The following is a 21,763-nucleotide window of genomic DNA, read 5'->3' on the forward strand; positions in this document are numbered from 1 at the left end:
TGATCAATGTTAATTTGCTGCATGCTTGTCCCTACATATACCCTACTTTTTTAATCCATGATTACTCTTTTATTTTATTATTTTTGGAGATTTGTCAGCATATGTTGTGTAGTCCTGTTTCAGTAATAGGAGAACTAGTCATCCTGATTTACTCTGAGTCACTCTGAGATTGCTGTAGGGAAAGTGCATATCTCTCATTTTCACACAGCATCTATTATGTTGCTATTCCTCAGTAATGTGCCTTTTATCTATCAGAACAATTTGTAGTAACCTGTGGAAAACGTTTGGGGTGTTTAGGGACAATTTTCTGTAAATAATTTATCTAGCTCTTTTCCCCGCTCCTACAAATTTGTTCATGCCTTGGTATTTTAATTTTGTAGCACTGTTTTGCAGGAAACTGAAATTATTTTTATTTTTTTTTCTGTGATCACTAAGGAGTTTTGCAACTCCTTATTTTTTAGCATGCTCCAGTTGCAGCTTTTGAAAATGGACTTGCAAAGGTCATGTTTGGATGCATTTCTTACTAGATTTTGTTAGATTCCTAGATTATCTGGCTGAAACTGTTTGCTCTGTAGTCTGAACACCTGTTGAAAAGAGATAGAAGCATCTGTCAGGACTATAAAATTGCAAGCTTGTGATTTCCCTTGTGAAAAGGTGAGGAGAGGGAAATGTGCAGCTAAAGAAATGAGTTATTTTCTGAACTTTTTCAGGACATGTTCCAGAAACAATATTTTTCTCAATTTGAAGGCAAAAAATAAACCCAAAACTGTTAAAAAATGCTAAGCTTAAATTTGGAACTGCTTCTATTCAAATGTGAGTTCATCAAACGTGCCTTTTTTAATGCAATATTTTTAAAAAACTTATAGCAATTAATTTTTTAAAAAAACCTGCCCAGATAACACTATGTTTAGCACCACAACATTTTTAAAGCTAATTGAGTCTATAACAATATATAGGTTTTAAGTGTTTTTATTTGTGCTTTTGATAATTTGAAACATTAATCTTGACTGAGTAGGTGTGCTGGTTTTGGCTGGGATAGAGTTAATTTTCTTCATAGTAGCTAGTATGGGGCTATGTTTTGGGTTTGTGCTGAAAACAGTGCTGATAATGCCAAGATGTTTTTGTTATTGCTGAGCAGTGCTTACACAGAGTCAAGGCTTTTTCTGCCTCTCACCCCACCCCACCAGCGAGTAGGCTGGGGGTGCACAAGAAGTTGGATGGGGACACAGCCAGGACAGCTGACCCCAACTGACCAAAGGGATATTCCAGACCATATGACATCATGCTCAGCATATAAAGATGGGGGAAGAAGAAGGAAGGGGGGACATTCAGAGTGATGGCATTTTGTCTTCCCAAGTAACTGTTATGTGTGATGGAGCCCTGCTTTCCTGGAGATGGCTGAACACCTGCCTGCCGATGGGAAGTGCTGAATTAATTCCTTGTTTTGCTTTGCTTGCATGCACGGCTTTTGCTTTACCTATTAAACTGTCTTTATCTCAACCCATGAGTTTTCTCACTTTTACTCTTCTGATTCTCTCCCCCATCCCACTGTGAGGGGAGTGAGTGAGCGAGCAGCTGTGTGGTGCTTAGTTGCCAGCTAGGGTTAAACCACAACAGTAGGTAAATTTCTGTGAAGCTTTGTGAGAACTTTGGAGCCTTCCACAGATGGAGGTCACATCCTTGGTGTTTTGCTGAATGGCGGGATTCCAGGTAAAAACACAGACTCCAGTCTAATATATAAAAATTAATATGCTTTAATATATATACATATATTATAGTAATAATAAAAAAGGAAAGATAAGCAGAGTAGCGATGCACCAGTTCATTACTGTAAAGCAAGGCAGTGATTAAGAAAAGGATACATCGCCAATTGCCACTTCAAAACCATCATCCGGGTTCACACTTTGGCTGGGAAGCCCCTCGGCAGCCAGCCCCTGGAGATCCTCAGTAATTGGGAAGGTCCTATGCAGTGCATCCACCCATAGGTGAGGCTTCAGGAGTCAGCTCGAGAGCTTCCTGCTTTTTATAGTAAGTAACAAACATCTTGCATAAGTCTTTTTGGCAGTGTGAACGTGCAGACTGTTATGCTCCCTTTATCAATCCCATCCGGAACACTGGCCAGGTGTTCCGGACGTGACCGAGAAATGAACCACGTCCAGTCAGCACACAATAAAATATTGTCCAGATGTTCATGTTGCTATTTACAGAGGTAGATAATGATAAAAGTTGTAATCAATCATAAGCAGTAATCAACTATTCTCATCACACTTGGCTGAAGGAAGAGATCTGTTAACTTCTTGTATGGAAGTTCTTGAACAAAGAGGCTGCTGTGTGCTTTGGGCAATGAGTTTGATGTGCTTTAGGTCAGTGTTGCCTCAAAGCCTTGGTATTAGCAGTCTGCTATATTAATGAAGGGCACAACTGACATTTTTAGGTTTTCGTGTATTTATTCTATTGAATTCAACTTTGGATGAATATTTAGCTTTTTTAATTAAACATTCTGTTTTGTGTGGTTTTTGTCTTCAAGAGGATTGAGATTAACACATAGTCAAGAAATTTATAATTCTGCTAATTGATACATAGTTTTGATAATTTTCCAGTTCTGTATTGCATCTGGTTACATTTTTGCTTGAGGCATTGCTGATGTACTTCCATAGGCATCATTGGTACAGCATTAAGGATGGGAGTCATGGTGCAATATAAGGTAATACTGTTCTGTTGCTAAGCAGATCTTTTTATCATTATGGATCTTTCAAATGCAACATGTATGGAAGGTGTAAAAAGTGGAATAGAAGAACTCAAATCACTACTTTTCACATTAAAAGTATACAGGATCTGAATTTAAAATCTTTGCATAAAACAGTTTGATAACCTGTTGGTAAATCACTGTACATGATATTTCAGAGAGGTAAGATTTTTTTCCTGCGTAAAGCTCGATTAACTACTTTTAAATAACTTATATTTTCTCTAACAAATATTCATAGAAAACTCTATATAAGTGGCTACTAAATGTAAGTTCTGTGCTGACAACAATGCTTAAGTAATAATTCAGTATAGGTTAGTGCAGTATATGTGTGTACTGCAACTATAAATTTATAAGTGGTACTAAGTCTCAATCTATGCACTTGGATTTCTTGGATGTTATAGAGTAGAAAGGTCATTGCAAGTATTTGTTGTAGAAGAAATTAAAATCTACATGTGTGCAGTCCATAATAACACTCCGTTATTGGATTGGAATCCTTCACTCTGAAAGTATTTCTAAACCTCCTAGAAACTTTCTGTACTTTGCTTGATCTTTAGAGTTTGACCACCTCCATATTTTATGGAGGACTGTTGTGAAAAGTCTGAAGCTAGCTCAGAGGGAATATTAGGTTATGATGGCAAATAGTTTTGAATAAAGCTTGTTTGAGTGTTCTGTACTGCTGGCTGCCAATAGTGCTGAGGCACTTGCAGCATTTAGAAATGAAACATCTGTTGGAGTGCTTTCCTCCGCTTCTTGACACGTGAACCTTCGGTCAATACTTTGACTTCAGAGGGACAAGGATTTGAGTCGTCGTTTTTAAAGTAATGAGAGTTGAAATTAAAAGCATTGTCTTAAATAACACCCTCTTATTGTGTTAATGATGGGACTGGGGATATTAGAAAACAGTTGTCTTCAGCCCTCAGGAAAAAAGTTCCTGTGTTAGTTCCATTTGACTCAATTGGCCAATGTTTTGCAGATACTTTTTTGTCTTGGTGTGACTACATTGAGCAATATGTTCAAACAAGACATTGTTCATTGTTCAAGATATTTAGAATAACATATGTGTTTACTTGTCGCTAAGAATTTTGTTTCAGCCTGTAGGAAAGTTGCCAGAGCAATGAGATGAAAACCAGCACAGATCACGCTGGCCACATAGGGCCTCTGTTTCTTTGGGACTTCGCTATTTCAGACAGCACTGAGCATTTACTGCTGTAAAATATATGAAAATTTGAGGAGTCCTTTGCAAAATTTGTGAAGATGGATTAATGCATGTGGGCTTCTTGGCTTGTCCTGTGATGAGGTGGGCTCTGCTCATATCTGTTCTGGTACTGAAATGTGGTATTTTTTGTGACGTGAAGTGTGAATTCATCTCTCTACTACATATAGGTTTTACTGAATGATCAGCAATCTTACTGTGGTCCTACCTTTTGTAATTCTCCCTAAAGTATCTTTCACCCCGTCAGCTTCTCAGTGCCAATAGGTATACCTCCTGGGATACTTGTAGCAGCAGCAATGGCACCTATGAGATCTTGCTGTCTGCTTTGGTACCTGTTATCTCCAGCACTCCTTGGCACTTGGAAAAAGGAGAATAGTCTTCCTCCACCAAAGTCTGCTCTGAAATGAGGCATGGTACTGTTGCAAAGTACAGCAACGGTCTCTTTGGACTCTTATTAGGAAAAAAAAATGCAAGAACAGCTGTATGAAGTGTGTCTCTAGTCCAGTAACTTGTTTCTAGACAACATGTCTTAGAGATGAGCCAGGGCCCCTGAGGTAATAGAAGCCAACAGGGAAACACCAGTGAAATACCTCAAAGGAATTAAGGGGTGTTCCTCTAAAAAAGGTGACACGGCTGACATCCCAGCTGAAGTGCCTCTACACCAATGCACACAGCATGGGCAACAAACAGGAGGAGTTGGAAGCCACCATGCTGCTAGAAAGCTACGACCTAGTTGCCATTAATGAAACTTGGTGGGATGAATCCCATGACTGGAGTATGGCTATCGATGGCTACAAGCTGTTCAGAAGGGACAGGTGAGGAAGGAGGGGCAGAGGGGTTGCCCTCTTTGTCAAGAAATGGATAGATTGTGAAGAGCTGTCTCTGAAGAATAGCCACAAGCAGGTTGAAAACTATTGGGTAAGAATTAGAGACTGAGGCAACAAAGGGAACCTTGTGGTTAGTGTTTACTACAGGCCGCCCCATCAAGGGGAGCCTATTGACGAAGCCTTCTTACTCCAGCTACAGGAGGTGTCGCACTCGCGGGCTCTCATCCTGCTGGGGGACTTCAACCACACTGACATCTGCTGGAAAAGTAGCACAGCGAGCTGCAGGCAATCCAGGAGACTCCGGGAGTGCATTGAGGATAACTTCTTAGGCCAGGTAATAGACAGTCCTACCAGAGAGGATGCGTTACTGGAGCTGATGGTCACCAACGCAAGTGAGCTAATCGATGACATTCAAGACTGGGGGCAGCCTGGGCTGCAGTGATCATGCACTGGTGGAGTTCACAGTCCTGAGGGATATGGGTCAGGCAAAGAGTAAAGTCAGGACCCTGAATTTTAGGAAAGCAAACTTCCAGCTGTTCAAGGAGTTAGTCAATGGGACCCCCTGGGAAACTGCCCTCAGGGACAAGGGAGCAGAACAGAGCTAGCTTCTTTATCTCTGTTGGTGATGCCCTTGTTGATGCAACCCAGCATCCTGTTGGCTTTCTTTGCCGCAGCAGCACGCTGTTCACTTGTATCGAGCTTGTCCACCAGGACCCCCAGTTCCCTTTCCACAGAGCTACTCCCTAGCCAGGTAGATCCTAGTCTGTGCTGCACTCCTGGATTATGTTTTCCCAAGTGCAAGACCTTACACTTGTCGTTGAACTTCATAAGGTTCTTGTTAGCCCACTCTTCCAGCCTATCCAGGTCTTCCTGCAGGGTGGCTCTCCCTTCCGAAGTATCCACTTCCCCATTCAGTTTGGTATTGTCAGCAAACTTCATCAGGATACACTTGATCCCATCATCCAGATTGCTTACGAAGGTATTAAACAGCATTGGGCCTGATATCGATCCCCGGGGGACTCCACTTGTGCCAGGTTGTCAGTTTGAAAAGGAGCTATTTACCACCACCCTCTGGGTGTGGGCTGTCAGCCAGTTCCCCACCCACCACGCAGACCCCTTGTCTAGACCGTAATGCATCAGTTCCTCTAGGAGGAGGCTGTGGGAAACCATATTGAAAGCCTTGGAGAAATCCAGGTAGACAATATCCACTGCTTGCCCTACATCAACCGAGCAGGTTACTTTGTTGTAGAAGGCGATCAAGTTTGTCAAGCACGATTTGCCCTTGGTGAATCCGTGCTGGCTTTTCCCAGTCACGTGCTTCATTTGACTTGTGATAGCCTATCATGGTTTAACCCCAGCCAGTAACTAAACACCACACAGCCACTCACTCACTCCCCCCACCCAGTGGGATGGGGGAGACAATCAGGAAAAAACAAGTAAAACTCGTGGGTTGAGATAAGAACAGTTTAATAGAACAGAAAGGAAGAAACTAATAACGATGATAATAACAATAATAAAATGACAATAATAATAAAAGGATTGGAATATACAAAACAAGTGATGCACAATGTAATTGCTCACCACTCGCTGACCGATGCCCAGTTAGTTCCCGAGCAGTGATCCCTCCCAGCCCCACTCCCCCCCAGTTTATATACTAGGCATGACGTCACATGGTATGGAATATTCATTTGGCCAGTTTGGGTCAGCTGTCTTGGCTGTGTCCTGTCCCAACTTCTTGTGCCCCTCCAGCCTTCTTGCTGGCTGGGCATGAGAAGCTGAAACATCCTTGACTTAGTCTAAACACTACTTAGCAACAACTGAAACCATCAGTGTGTTATCAACATTCTTCTCATACTGAACCCAAAGCATAACACTATACCAGCTACTAGAAAGAAAATTAACTCTATCCCAGCTGAAACCAGGACATAGCCCTGTAAGAGTCGGTCAGAAAATCAGCATTGTCTCAACATTGTCATCAGGAACATGAACAGTACGTTACCTGACAACGGCCTGTTTGGAGCGCAGCGGCCAATCCCAAGGACAGAATGTGCGGTACAAGGCTCCTGGAAGGTACCTGGCTAGAGCCGTTAGAGATAACCGCATAGCTACTGTCAAAAAGGATGGATTGCACCTGTTGCCATAACATCGATGAAGAAATCATGAACTTTAGACGAACTTTGCTTCATTATAATACCAAAACACACCTCCTGGTCGAAGGCTACCCGCCTCCAAGACTTACCACGCCTCGGACACTGACCCTGCGCCTGCGTGATAGCCTCGCTCGAGAAGGGCGGAGATATGATAATTGTATTCTGAGAAGGGTGGAGACTCCTGAGGCAGAGGTGGAGCAAGGTGTGTTACTAAGCATAAAAGATGACTTCTAAACAACGGAAATTTGAAGCTTCCCCACCAAGGACCACGACGATCGACGACACAGCATTAGCTGGACCCGGGACCGTTAGGACGTCTTGAGATCAGCGGTGGTAGCTATAACCTCTCTTTCTCCTCTCTCTAAAACTTTACTTTTCTCCCTTCTTTCACCCATCTCTAACTATCGCGTGCCTCTTCACAGGCAATACAATAAAGTTTTACTGTGTGATTACTGCTATCCCCTTTGGTGTTGGTCACCTTAATTTTGCACTTTCGAGATCGTAGCAAACGAACCATCACAAGTCCACCGAGAGGACCGTGACATGCCCCCAGGAGAATTTGTTCCATAGCTTTCGCAGGGACTGAAGTAAGACTGATGGGTCTATAATTTCCTGGATCCTCCTTTAAGCCCTTACTGTAGATGGGGGTGACATTAGCCTTCTTCCAGTCTTCTGGGGTGTCCCCCTGTGGTGGGTTGACCCTGGCTGGATGCCAGGTGCCCACCAAAGCCGCTCTATCACTCCTCCTTCTCAGCTGGACAGGGGAGAGAAAATATAACAAAAGGCTCGTGGGTCAAGATAAGGACAGTTTAATAAAGTGAACGCAAAGGTCGCACACGAAAGCAAAGAAAAACAAATGATGTTATTCTCTACTTCCCATCAGCAGGCAATGTCTAGCCACTTCCTGGGAAGCAGGGCTGCAGTACGCATAGTGGTTGCTCTGGAAGAAGAAAATGCCCCGCTTCCATCTTCCTTTACTTGGCTTTTATAGCTGAGCTGACGTCATATGGTATGGAATATCTGTTTGGTTAGTTTAGGTCAGCTGTCCTGGTTATGTCCCCTCCCAAGATCTTGCCCAGCCCCAGCCTGCCATTGAGGGGGGGGGGGCAAAAATGTTGGAGAGACAGCCTTGATGCTGTGCCAGCGCTGCTCAGCAGTAGCCAAAACACTGGTGTGTTATCAACACCTTTCTAGCTACTGATGCAGAGCACAGCGCTATGAGGGCTGCTATGGGGAGAATTAACTCCATCTCAGCCAGACCCAATACACCCCCGATCTCCACAACTTCTCAAAGAGTATGGAGAGCGGCCTCGCAATGACGTCAGCCAGCTCTCTTAACACCCTTGAGTGGATATTGTCAGGGCCCATTGATTTCTAGGGGTCAAGCTCCTGTAATAGTTCACATACCAACTCTTCCTTCACTGACGGTGGGTCTGTGTTTGCATCAACCTGGATTTTTGTTCCCAAGGCCTGGGGCCCAACAGTGCTGGTAAAGACAGAGGTGAAGAAAGTGTTGAGAACCTCTGCCTTTTCAGCATTGTTGGCGACTAAATCACCTCTCCTGTTTAACAGTGGGCCAATATTTTCCTTCTGTTTCTGCTTGTTGTGTACATACCTGCAGAATCCTTTCTTGTAGTTTTTGACATCTCTGGCCAATTTCAATTTGAGCTGAGCTTTTGCTTTTCTAACTGCATCTCTGCACACCCTGGCAATGCACTTGTAGTTCTTAATGGGTATTTGTCCGTTTTTCCATCTCTGGTATGCTTCTCTTCTGGTTTTGAGCAGACTCAGAAGCTCACAGTTAAGCCAAGGGGGGCAACCCCTGGTATCAATACAGGCTGGGGAATGAAGGGATTGAGAAGCAGCCCTGCAGAGAAGGAGTTGGGGGTACTGGTGGATGAAAAATTGGACATGAGCTGGCAATGTGCGCTCACAGCCTAGAAAGCCAACTGTATCCTGGGCTGCATAAAAAGAAGCACGCCCAGCACGCTGAGGGAAGTAATTCTGCCCCTCTACTGTGAGACCCCACCTGGAGTACTGCGTTTAGCTCTGGAGTCCTCAGTACAAGAAAGACATGGCCCTGTTGGAGCAGGTCCAGAGGAGGGCCATGAAGATGATCAGAGGGATGGAACACCTCTCCTATGAGGAAAGGCTGAGAGAGTTGGGTTGTTCAGCCTGGAGAAGAGAAGGCTCTGGGGACACTTTATTGTGGCCTTTCAATACTTAAAGGGGGCTTATAAGAAAGATAGGGACAGAGTTTTTAGTAGGGCCTGTAGCGATAGGACAAGGGGTAACAGTTCTAAACTAAAAGAGGGCAGATTCAGACTAGATGTAAGGAAGAAACTTTTTACGATGAGGGTGGTGAAACACTGGAACAGGTTGCCCAGAGAGGTGGTAGATGCCCCATCCCTGGAAACATTCAAGATCAGGCTGGACGGGGTTCTGAGCAACCTGACCTAGTTGAAGACGTCCCTGCTGATTGCAGGGGGGTTGGACTAGATGACCTTTAAAGGTCCCTTCCAACCCAAACCATTCTATGATTCTCATGTCACTAGAAAATGGCACAACTCAATTTCCAGCAGGAAGGCTGACTTGCTTGTCTCTAGACTATCTGGTTTACTCCTGTACCAGGTAAGATGCAGGATCAGCCTATGCTCTTCTATTGCCAAACGCTCTTCTAACAACCAACATTTTGAGAAAATTTCAGATTGGCTTTGCAGAACTCTGAAGAGAGGGAACCATATCACAGTTTAGTCAGCATGTGAATATATATGTAGCTTTCCGGTCTCATGTTCAAGGGCCTCACATTTAGGTTACACTGGAAAATTTAAGTGCACTGCTGTGGTGGGTTGACCCTGGCTGGATGCCAGGTACCCACCAAAGCCGTTCTATCACTCCCCCCACCACCACTCAGCTGGACAGGGGGGAGAAAATATAACAAAGGGCTTGTGGGTCGAGATAAGGACAGGAGAGATCACTCACCAATTACCGTCACGGGCAAAACAGACTCAACTTGGGGAAAATTAACTCACTTTATTACCAGTCAACCAGAGTAGGGTAATGAGAAATAAAACCAAATCTCAAAACACCTTCCCTCCACCCCTCCCTTCTTCCCGGGCACAACTTCACTCCCGGATTCTCTACCTACCCCCTGCAGTGGCGCAGGGGGATGGGGAATGGGGTTTACGGTCAGTTCATCACATGTTATTTCTGCCGCTTCATCCTCTTCAGGGGCAGGACTCATCACACTCTTCCCCTGCTCCAGCATGGGGTCCCTCCCGTGGGAGACAGTCCTCCACGAACTTCTCCAACGTGGGCCCTTCCCATGGGCTGCAGTTCTTCACAAACTGCTCCAGCATGGGTCCTTTCCACAGGGTGCAGTCCTTTAGGAGCACACTGCTCCAGCGTGGATCCCCCACGGGGTCACAAGTCCTGCCAGAAAACCTGCTCCGTGGGCTCCTCTCTCCACAGATCTGCAGGTCCTGCCAGGATCCTGCTCCAGTGCGGGCTTCCCATGGGGTCACGGCCTCCTTCGGGAACCCACCTGCTCCAGTGTGGGGTCCTCCACGGGCTACAGGTGGATATCTGCTCCACCGTGGACCTCCATGGACTGCAGGGGGACAGCCTGCCTCACCATGGTCTTCACCACGGGCTGCAGGGGAATCTCTGCTCCGGCGCCTGGAGCACCTCCTCCCCCTCCTTCTTCACTGACCTTGGTGTCCGCAGGGTTGTTTCTCCTACATGTTCTCACTCCTCTCTCCGGCTGCCGCATCTGCCTATCCCAACTTTTTTTCCTTCTTAAAAATGTTATCACAGAGGCGTTACCACTATCACTGATTGGCTCGGCCTTGGCTGGCGGCGGGTCCATCTTAGAGCCGGCTGGTATTGGCTCTCTCTCGAACACAGGGGAAGCTTCCAGCAGCTTCTCGCAGAAGCCACCCCTGTAACCCCCCCTGCTACCAAAACCTTGCCACACAAACCCAATACAACTGCATAAGTAAGTGGTCTCTTCTTGCTTTTTAATACATCAGGAGGCAACTGCAGTATGGGAGTGGTGTATGGGCAGTGATGTTAATTTGTTGGAGATGTATCTATTTATATTTTTCCAGTTTTCTGGCAGTTAAAGTGAGCAGAGCTGCAGTCCTGGGCCAAAATGAGATCCACGCAAATGTCTTTGCAGAACTTCCTTATAAATAGTGTCATCCTTGTAAAGCTTTATTTGATTTGTAGCTTATAGGTGTCTCAACAAAAATCTCACTGTCCAGATAAGTCAGGACAAGGCATTATTAATCTTTATTTTCCTGGCCGGGTTTCAGGCTCCTCTTTGGCTATCTTTGGGGTCTCTCAAGGTCCTGGCTTCTTCAGGGTGTGTTCTCTTAGTATATGTGTTACTTAAGACACTTCAATCCAGAAAGTCTCCTCCCCACTCAAACTAGGAGCAGCAATGCTCTAGTGCAGAGCCAGCCAGCAGCCATATGCTGCGAGGGGGCCTGTTAGCTGGCACTGAGGAGTAATTGGGGTAGGGTTAGTATTTGATGTGCCTCACTCCAGCTCATCAAATCTGACAATTTTCAAGCACCTGATATTTATGGGAAAGTCTGGAAGACTCTTTAGTTTTCTTCAGCTCCAGTTGGCTGCAGTCTTGACCCCATCAGCTTTTAATCATCTGGCTTCTAATTTGTTTTATCCTGTGGTAATTTCCATCTACAAAAGGGGAAGAAGAATATTTTCTTCATCTCTTTTTTTTTGCCCATCCTTTTTCATTTAATTTATGATCTCTGCAGAACTAGGATACATTTTCTTTGTTTGAATAGTGCATGACTGGGAGGGATGTGACATTTCCAGCTGGAGCCTCTTGCCTCCAAAGGGTAAGAAATGATGCTGGATGCAGATAGACATAGCTTTGATCTGCGCAGACGCGTATGAGTGCAGCCAGCCACTAGATGTCAGCATTATTTTAAATATTAACAGCTGAGATATACCACTTGGCCATTCCTGCTTAAAATGTGTTGAAGTGAAGTTGATTTCTGACACCATGAGACTTGGTAACTAGTGGCAGAGGCTACAGGCTTTTGAATTTGTGAAATGCTCAGTGAAACCCATGTTGCTAGCAGCATACCAGGGTGAATTTTCCTAATAATTCCCCACATTTTAGTCCTTATGAGAAAGATATTGCTACCTGCTAAAATGGCTAAGAACAAAGTGAGATTTAATAATAAGACTTTTGAAGTTCAGTAGTGCTTGCATTCAAGCATGGATCCATCAGAGAGGTGAGGGAGGCTGCAGCCACCTCCTGAGCAGCTCCCTGCCAGCAAAAATGATTTTGCATCATGGAGCCCTTCAGCAAAGCTGAAGAGCTTTTGTGTGCAGATTAGGGCTGCATCTAGGGGGGGGAATTGGCTAAACCAATTTAATGGCTCACTGATGCAGAAAAGATACAGTCCCATTCCTCTCTCCATTGCTCTTCAAGTGGCTAATTTGACAGAAAAATAACCCAGCAGGAACAAGCAAGTAGTTTTCTTTTGGGGAGAAGACAACTCCTCTCTGATCAGACACGTCAGCACCAAGGGTGAGACTGTGCAGCTGTGGGCAAAGGCAGAGGGGCAACTCTTTTTGACAAATGTGAGTCATTAGGTTTTTCCTAATTTCTGTTTGCTTTCTTTGCCCAAGAGGCACAATATCTACCTTTCCTGTATGAGACTCAATTTTCACACCCTCTTGCTCCTTTTGCTTTTCATGGCTATTCCTTCCCTTTTCTGCCTTATCAAAGATGCTGGGTAGAGCTCTGCAAGTGTCTTCGGCAATTCTCTACTCTGTGCCAGTTTTCTTGTCCTCAAGAGAGGACTAATCCATTGTTTCATTAATCCATCTCTTCCCATTGAAATCACTCTTAAACATTTCTTTTTTCTGTATTTCCCACAATAAGTGATTTGTAAAAGTGCAATTAACTGTTTCCATATTTCTAGCCTCGTATCATTTCTTCATTGTGGTTTTTTTTCGTGCAGTCATTGGGTTTGTGTTGGCAGCTCTCTTTATCCATCTTCACATTAGGAGTTTGAGAGGACTTAAGAGTTGGCTGGAACAAATGGCAGAGGGCCTGCAACTGTAAATCTATTAGGACAAGGGCTCTATGGCAAAGAACTGAATACAACATCAGTGCTTAACAACTAATAAAGAATAACATGATAATAGCTCATCTTGGGCTCTGCTTCATGTCAGCAATGAAAACTACCTCTGCTGACTTGCAAAGGACGTATAAACTCCCATTCTCTTCATTTTTGGTATATTGTTATGGTTCCCATGCTGCATAGTTACTACATAGTTCATCATTTTAAGTGGTTTATAACATTTTGTATTTTATGTGGGCTTTTGAACACTTCTGCTAGGAAGATCTTTTGCTGAACTCTTATCTATTACCAGTATTTACTTGGGGTGAATCCCATTTGGGTTTCTGGAGGAAGGAAAGAAGTTAGCCCCTGTGGCTTGTGAATCCATTTGTCTCAAGTGTTGTATACAAGATTAAGAGGTTTTGAATTGTGATTTAGTCCTATACTCCCCAAAGTCCTTGTATGTTTTGCAAAATTGTTGTTTGGTAGAATCTAGTAAATGCCAGACATATACTTTGAGTTGGGAATTTCATATTCTTCTGGAACAAAATACTTTATATTTCCCATGTTTTGACTACATTATATTGGCACAGTTCATGTCACTCCACTTAAAATTGTCTCAGCATTCTCATTATAAGCTGTTTTTCAAAGGTTATAACTTGGACATAAAAATTTACTTCCACTTGGAAACTTGGTCTCAGCCCAGAGGTAATTACAAAAAATAAATACAGATTTTTCCATATAACTTATGTTGTTGTTTTGGGAGGGGAAGGGAGAAGAAAAAAATTAGCACTGAAAAATGGTATGCATTATAATTCATTCTACTTTGACCAATTAAATGATGGAAAATTTAGAATTTGTCAGTCTTGTTCAATTGTAGTAAATCACAATATCTTTTTTAGTTTTATACATTTATTAGGTGGAAAGATGGAGAGAAATAGAACTGAATATGTAAGACAAGATGCATCTAATTCCTACCCCTATGGATCTGCAGGTAGAATCCCTTCAGCATTTTTCAAAAGCTGGGAGGATTGGACATGTTGAGAATCCCCAGCCTTACTCTGAACTTTAAATCCCATCAATTTGAAAGTGCCTCAGCCTTCTGAATTTATTACACCTCTTCTTATGTGTCTCACAATTTATAATGCATGTACCTTTTCTGGGGTGCAAGAAGACATTATATAGAACTAAGGTACGGTGTAACTAAGCAACTCCATTTTTTGTGGTAGGTGCGTGTGGACCGGCTGCCTGGGAGGAGCAGATGGACAGAAGGGAGTTAGGGTGCTCCAGGTGTGGCCTCTCTCTGGGTGGATTGTAGTCAGGAGATACTGTTTGTAGGGCTTCAAAATACATTTATTTTGTTAGTGATAACTGGTTTACTGAAGTTTCAGTGATTCTTGGGTTTTGTAGGATGGAAGACACGTAAAAAAAGAACAAAAGGATTGTTTTGTTGTTTTGATTTGTTGAAAAAGCCCTGCAACAGTCCAGCTAAATCAATATACCTTTCGCCATGTATACTTACAGAAAGCTTCAGGAAAAAGGCTGGTTATAAAAGATAGGGAAGCCAGGTGAATATTTCCTATAATATAAGTGGAAAGGCATGGTTCTTTAATAAATCTACTGTTAAAGTTATTTTTTACTGTGAGAGGGGAATCTAGGAGCAAACTTTAACTGCCGATTAAGTTAATCAGGATTATGTCAAAGATGCACTTACTGCATTTCAGCAGTGGTAATTGCTGAGGATAACTGGGCAAATACCTTTACTGACCAACAGATGAAAAAAGATATCTATCTTGTTGCAGTGAAATGTGAAAAAAATAAAGCAAGCTCTCCTCACATTTAAAAACCCAATGATTACAGAGTGTTTTATGCTTTCCAGCTTGTACAGAATTTGGGGAGATAAAGGGAGACCTTGCATCCAGTGTGAGGCCTTAAACAATATTGGGTCTTTCTTTCCAGTTTTCTAAACATAAGGAAGCGCAAAAAGAAAATCTTCTAAAATTGCCAATCTGAATAATGCTCCATCAAAAATAATGTCAAAATTAAGCCTTATCCTGAAGGAAAATCATACTATGTCTGTGAAACAAAAAGCTGCAGGTTCAGGAATGCAAGTAATAGTGGATGGACCTGGAGAAACCAGTATGGAAATGTGCCTGCCTTCCCCCTGTGGAGTTCTGGATTTGCTGTGCATACTTGGGTAATTTGTTATGCTGTCCTGGTTTCAGCTGGGATAGAGTTAATTGTCTTCCTAGTAGCTGGCATAGTGCTATGTTTTTGAGTTCAGTATGAGAAGAATGTTGATAACACACTGATGTTTTCAGTTGTTGCTAAGTAATGTTTAAAGTCAAGGATTTTTCAGCTTCTCCTGCCCAGCCAGCAAGAAGGCTGGAGGGACACAAGAAGTTGGGAGGGGACACAGCCAGGGCAGCTGACCCAAAGTGGCCAAAGGGGTATTCCATACCATGTGACGTCATGTCTAGTATATAAACTGGGGGGAGTGAGGGCGAGGGGATAGCTGCTCGGGGACTAACTGGGTGTTGGTCGGCGGGTGGTGAGCAATTGCACTGTGCATCATTTGTATATTCCAATCCTTTTATTATTACTGTTGTCAATTTATTAGTGTTATCATTATCATTATTAGTTTCTTCTTTTCTGTTCTATTAAACCGTTCTTATCTCAACCCACGAGTTTTACTTCTTTTCCCGATTTTTTCCCCCATCCCACTGGGTGGGGGGGAAATGAGTGAGCGGCTACGTGGTGCTTAGTTGCTGGCTGGGGTTAAACCACGACATATGCCAAGGTAGTTTCTTTGGATTGAAGCAAGATCTGGAATTAAGTGATAAATGGCAAGTATCTCATGAGTGCCCCAGTCCAGTAAATACACTGGCAAATAGCTCTGTACAGCAGGACCAGTCACCTGAGTTTTCAGGGACTCAATGAGTAGTAGAGAGGAACTGAGATCAGAAGGGAGGGTCAGTTATGTAGCTTTGTTCTTGATGATAAGAGGCTTTATTTGTGATGGCAAATGTTCAAGGGAAGTGGTCCTTCCCCTTTGCTCGGTACAGGTGTGCGGAGGCACAGGACAGCACACACAGACCAATGTGATCAGGTGAAGTCCACTTTACTAGAGCATCAGACATCATTTTATACATTAGTTACATCTGTACATGCGTTTAGCTATTTTACTATTGGTTGCACACATTATTCATGCACTGTCCACGCGCCCAGTTACACTTAATGATTGGTTATATCAACACTGTACACGCGCATAAACATAAAACATAATTGGTTATACTAACTAAAACATACAAGACTTGTCTCAGTCTAATTGGTCAAGATAAACTGCCGAAGTGAGGTTGTTTGTGCCAAGTTCTCTTTATCGTGGAATGCGCACCTGTGTTTTTCTAATTGGTATCTTTCTTATTTTTGTCTTCTGTTTATTCTGTTCAAGGCCTTCTAAAGGCGTCTGGAATGCTCTTGTGATCATTAGCTAAAAATGTTCCACAACACAGGTGAGGCACAGCTGGAGTGCTGGGTCCAGTGCTCAGCCCCCCAGTATGAGAGAGAGATGGACTTACTGAAGTGAGTCCAATGAAAGGCCACAAAGATGATGGAGGGACTGGAGCATCTGTCCTGCAAGGAGAGACTGAGAGGGCTGGGACTGCTCAGCTTGGAGCAGAGAAGGCTTGGGAGGGGGTTATCAATGCATATAATCCCTGATGGTGGGCAGTAAAGATGAGAGTGCCAAACTCCTCTTAGTAAAAGGACAAGAGGCAGTGGACACAATATTGAAATACTGGAAATTTTATTTAAACATAAGAAAACATTTTTTATTCCAAGGGTGATCCAACACTGGAATAGGTTCTCCAGAGAGTTTGTAGAGTCTTCATCCTTGGAGATATTCAAAACCCAGCTGGGCATGACCCTGGGCAAACTGCTCCCCCATCCTGCCAGCAGGAAACAAAACTTCTCCAGGAAGGGAGAAGGGGAAGGAAACCCTGGAGGCTGCAGGTTGAAATTTGAACTGGCCAACTGAGATGCGCCAGTGTGGCAGTGCATTCCCCCCCCCCCCCGTCCTGCTGGCGGGGGGCAGGGCTTCTCCGGGAGGGGAGGTGGGGGAGGAGGCCATGGAGGCTGCGGGTTGAAATTTGAACTGGCCAATCGAGATGCGCCAGGTACACCAAGGTGACCCTCCTAGCCAATAGAATTAAATGACCACAGGTCAGATTCGACAGGGGTATAAACGGGGTCCCGCCAGAGGACACGTTGGCAGTCCTCCTCGGAGCAGCGGGTCTGCAGTCGGGGACTCCCCCTCGGGTCGGGGCACCGCCCCAGGTAACTCCTCGAGGAAGAGAGCCCTCAGCTTTTAGGTGAGCGATACGCACGTTTTGAGCCATCACTTTAAATCTTGGGGATGCTTAAGTCGGCCGTGTAGTATTAATTCTCTTTACATCATTGAGCCTGTGGTTTTATAAAATGTTACCGGACTTCTAACTAACTTTTGCTGAAGAATAAATCTGAGTTTTAACACCTGTTGGATTTGGTTAGTCGTGCATCCGTAACACATGGTCTTCTTTGGGGGCTTTCACCTGCTCCAGCGTGGGGTCCTCCACAGTCTGCAAGTGGGCATCTGCTCTACTGTTCACCTCCACGGGCTGCAGAGGAATCACCTCCTCCAGCGCACCTCCTCCCCCTCCTTCTTCACTGACCTTGGTATCTGCATAGGTATTTCTCTCACATTCCAATCCCCTCCCCTGCTGCAGGTTTCCCCTCTTAAATATGTTATCACAGAGGCACTACCACCGTCGCTGATTGGGTCAGCCTTAGCCAGAGGTGGGTCCGACTTGGAGCTGGGGAAGCTTCTAGCAGCTTCTCACAGGAGCCACCCTTGCAGCCCCTCCCCTGCTACCAAAACCCCTGCCACACAAATCCAAAACATCTGCTAAGCCTCTCCCTGGTGGTTTGCCCACCCAGCTGCCAATCCTCCCCATTTCGCCTTCCTGGGCTGCGTGGTCTCAGGATATACCTTCCCAGCTGGAAAATGTAGTATTCAAGCCAAGCAGGCAAAAATGAGAACCTGGGGTAGATGCTGCTGAGAAACTGCCTGAGCAGCCAGGCATAGGTGGCAGGACCAGCAAGGCTTCAAGTGCCAAGGAGACAAACTGCAGTCAAATACAGGTATGCCATGAATGGTAACATGGGGCTACATATCAAAGCCATGTATTTCTTATCTGCACATATACTGAATGCTGTGTCTGATTTTACATTGGTGTAAATTGCAGGAGAGTAGGGTGTACAAGAGGGTGTCAAGGAGCAGAATGGCATGGTGAAAGACAGTGAATCCCACGTCAGGAGTAGGAAGAAATCTCTCTCCAGTTCTTTCAATGCAGGAGGTAAATTTGGCTTTAAGGGGCAGTGGGAAAAGGGGAAGCAGGTCAGGAAAAGGGAGTTTGGCTATAACTGAGTCATCGTTTGGGAATGGCCTCTGTGGCACACACTGTGGCAATTCTGTGGCTCTGAAGCCACAAGTGGCTCTAAATGAGTGGTGGCTTGGCTATGAGGTGGGCAGCTGTGCTGGTGCAGAGCTGCCAGGCAGTGGCAGTCCCCAGCTGCAGGAGGCAGGGAGCCAGCAGGTCTGCCCATGTCCCCATCAGCAGGTCGCTTCTCGAGACAGCTACGGAGCTGTGCAAAACCTAGACTTTGCCCTCAAGAGCTCCCCAAGATGGGCTTCATGGGGTCGATCAGAGGCATCTCTGTTCTATGAGCACCATGCTGTGTAATGCTCAGGGTCAGGAAGACTGGCTGCCTTTGGCATTTGGGAATAGTGGCAATGAAAGGGCTGATGTTTGAGAATGGGGCCCCACTAGTCTGAAATGTGTCCATGTGTCGGGAACCCAATCACCAGTAAATGTAACTGCCCTTTTAAAAGATTTTTCCTGAAATACAGCAGCTCCTGGAAGGTCCTGATGGTGCTGGAAGCCCAGCTGAAGCCTTGCAGATACATCTTCCTCTTTTTTCAGTTCTAGCCTCCAAAGTTAGTTTACTTTTTTTATTAAAGACTTGACATTATTATGAGTGCCAACACAGGTTCTTATTAGTGAGCACCTAAGTGATGTCCTTTTTGTTTCCAGATAATTAAGATCTGTTGTGGCTGTTCCTACTATAGCTGCTGCAAGCTCTTGAACACTGAGTTCCCAAAGTAAGAGAGCTGTGTCAGTATTATTGCCCAGGGTGTCACAGATGCTAAGCATGGATTAAAGATAAGCAGAACTGGACAATCTGCAGATCAGAGATGATGGTAAGGTGGTTTTCTGAAGACACTCATCGCACGTAGGCTGTTTTTCTGCAGTGCTGAACCATCCTTCTTTGTAGGCTGCAAACTGTATAGAGTAGTTCTCTCCTGAGGCTCTGCATTAGAGGGAATAACATCAAGTCTCCAGAAAAGAAAACCAGCTTGAAATCCTGTGGAGTGTAACATTCTCCCTCCATCGCATTAAGCCTTAAGTCCATCCACATTCTGAAGGCATCTTATCTGTATCCCAAGTCTGCGAGGCCAATACGAATACGACCTCTGGGAGAACATTTGGATGAATGTTATTAATCCCCTTGGTGCTCTGCATGCCTAGGAGATGTCTACAAAACGGCACACAAGCAGTGCTTGGAATGAACGTAATGAGGCAGGTCTGTTCCAAATAACAATATAAGCCCGTCACACACCTAAATAAACAGGCGAGCATGCCAATGAACACAGTCATTTGCAGGGTGATGTTAGTGGTAGGAGTAGCATGTTGCTGCCTGGATATTCAGGATGAAGGCTTTTTAACACACAAATGACATGAGTTGTTCTGCTGGGCTCAGCTGCCAGACTCTGGTTTTATCCAGAGCACCATGGAAGAGCAGTGGCATTGCTGTCAATCCTCTCCAGCCTCTCTAAGCACTGGACAAACACTGACTTCTGTCCCCAGTGCAGTGAGATGCCGTGTGATTTCCTGTTCTGCAGGTGGGGTAAGGAAATACAGCTATGCTGGCTGCTCTGTAAAAAGAGCAAAACAAACCAAAACAGAGCAAAACAGAGCAAAACAAACCACCCCAGCTCAAAGGTGGACATAGAGAAAAGTAGCCAGAGCCAGTGGCAAGGAGTCAGAGACTCTGCCACAGCAGGTCACAGGCTGTGGGATCTCAAGGTAGGTGTGTGTGTCTGATACTGTCTTGTAATGCTCACTGCTCTGAGTTGGAAACTTTCAAAACCAGAAAGCAGCAGAGGAAACATGGCCCTAGGTGATTTGTACATTAGATGTAGCTGCAATTCAGCTGAGGAGCAAGGAGCTGACTCCTAGCTTCATCAGGACCTACCTGGGAGAGTTTGGAAGGAAGATACCAACTTGAACTGAAAGAGGAGAAATAGATGAAGGTGAGGGCAGGGTTTGGGTACCCTGTTGCACACAGCTAGCAGAGAGGAGCAGCATGAAGGGGATGGGGAATCACGTCTGCTAATTCCCAGTGCATCTGGTTCCTTCACAAGGCAAGGCAAAGGCTGGGAAAATCTGGTGGTGGAGTATAACCACCAGCACTCTGCCTTGCTTCTGGGGCATATGCAGAACCTATATGCACATAGCCTAATGATCTGTGTGCATTTGCCCTTGTCCCTTGTCGTGGTTTAACCCCAGCCAGCAATTAAGCACCACGCAGCCGCTCACTCACTTCTCTCCTACCCAGTGGGATGGGGGAGAAAATCGGGAAAAAAAAGTAAAACTTGTGGGTTGAGATAAGAACAGTTTAATAGAACAGAAAAGAAGAAACTAATAATGATAATGATAACACTAATAAAATGACAATAGTAATAATAAAAGGATTGGAATATACAAGTGATGAACAATGCAATTGCTCACCACCCGCTGACCGACACCCAGTTAATCCCTGAGTGGTGATCCCCCCACCCCCACTCCCCCCAGTTTCTATACTAGACGTGACGTCACATGGTATGGAATACCCCTTTGGCCACTTTGGGTCAGCTGCCCTGGCTGTGTCCTGTGCCAACTTCTTGTGCCCCTCCAGCTTTCTTGCTGGCTGGGCATGAGAAGCTGAAAAATCCTTGACTTTAGACTAAACATTACTTAGCAACAACTGAAAACATCAGTGTTATCAACATTCTTCTCATACCTAACTAAAAAACATAGCACTATGCCAGCTACTAGGAAGACAATTAACTCTATCCCAGCTGAAACCAGGACATCCCTGTAGCCAGTCTAGAGAAGATGAGGGTCTACTATAAACTCTGATTAAGAGCCTGGCTTTTTATCACCCCTTTTTCTGGCCATGTGAAATGGGGCCTGCCTATGCATAGACAGCTCTGCAAGCTGTCACCTCAAAGTCACAGGTGGATTCAAAGCAATCCAGGAGCTCATGGTGGACCTTGGGAGGGTGTCCTGGATGACCAGCAATTTCATTTGAGCTGTATAAGTAAAGGAGCCCCTATTTTAAATCCATCAATTTGAAACCTGTCTCTTTAACTCTAAAAGTGTAATATGTTTGAATAGCAGCTCAAAAGCAGCTCTCGTCTGCAGCTGTACATTGAATTAAGGACTTTGTCTATAGTAACTCAATCTATGTCACTGGTCAATCAGATACAGCACCTATATTTTAAACATGTATTTTCTATTTCATATTGTGGATTTTTGCTTCCAGCATTATTGTCCCTCAGTTATCTCTTCTGGACTATG

This window comes from Aquila chrysaetos, chromosome W (genome assembly GCF_900496995.4).
Source record: "Aquila chrysaetos chrysaetos chromosome W, bAquChr1.4, whole genome shotgun sequence".
Classification (NCBI taxonomy): domain Eukaryota; kingdom Metazoa; phylum Chordata; class Aves; order Accipitriformes; family Accipitridae; genus Aquila; species Aquila chrysaetos.